This window comes from Mastomys coucha, unplaced genomic scaffold (genome assembly GCF_008632895.1).
Source record: "Mastomys coucha isolate ucsf_1 unplaced genomic scaffold, UCSF_Mcou_1 pScaffold18, whole genome shotgun sequence".
In the NCBI taxonomy this organism is placed as follows: domain Eukaryota; kingdom Metazoa; phylum Chordata; class Mammalia; order Rodentia; family Muridae; genus Mastomys; species Mastomys coucha.
The window spans coordinates 80686732-80687507 of record NW_022196900.1 but is presented as its reverse complement, the minus strand read 5'-3'; positions in this window follow the sequence as shown (position 1 = coordinate 80687507).

Here is a 776-nt window from a genome sequence, read left to right as displayed (position 1 = left end):
AAAAAAAAAAAAAAAAAAAAAAAGAATTTCCTTATCTCAAAAGGATATGACATGAGAGGCAAGGTTATGAAGTGATGGTTGGTGGGTTCCCTCTGACTTCTGCCTCAACTTGAATTTGTGATCTGCATAAAAGTAGTAGAGATTTTACATATATAAAAAAAAGTGTCTCTCTAGCTGTTTCTGGATAAGCTGAACTCTGGCAACAGTGGGCTCTGTGGCCAGCCCTGCCCTAGTGGAAAGGACTAGACAGCTGTTGACCCCCTGGCATGGGACCTGTACTTTCCCCAACAGTCTTCTGTCCCTCTGGGCATCCTCCACACCATAGACATGACAGCACCCCCTTGGATAGCCACAGTGAATGGCACCATTACACTATCACCGCCATCATGACTTCTGACAGACCCCGTTGTTCTGTGTCACCGTCACTAGACCTAATCCCAGGCATACACAGGTAGCCGACTGGCCTCATCCCTTCCTCTGACTGAAGAGGTGAAAGCAAGCAAGTCTTTGCTTTTTAGCTGCTTGCACACAGAGCGTGCCTTGGTGCTCCTAGGACCCCCCAGGATAGTGGCTTTCCAAACCCTTAAAAGGTTTTGGAGCCTCAGCATTGTAGACAGGTCCAGTGCTCCATCCGGCCTCCTGCCCATCTCCCTGTGGCTGCTTTTGCTCTGCCCTGGCCCAGGTACAACACAACCTCTCCTAAGGAAGTGGGTGCGAGCATTTGTTTTCTCAGAGGAGATCCTTGTATCCTTCAGTGATCCACTCTTCCCGTGCTG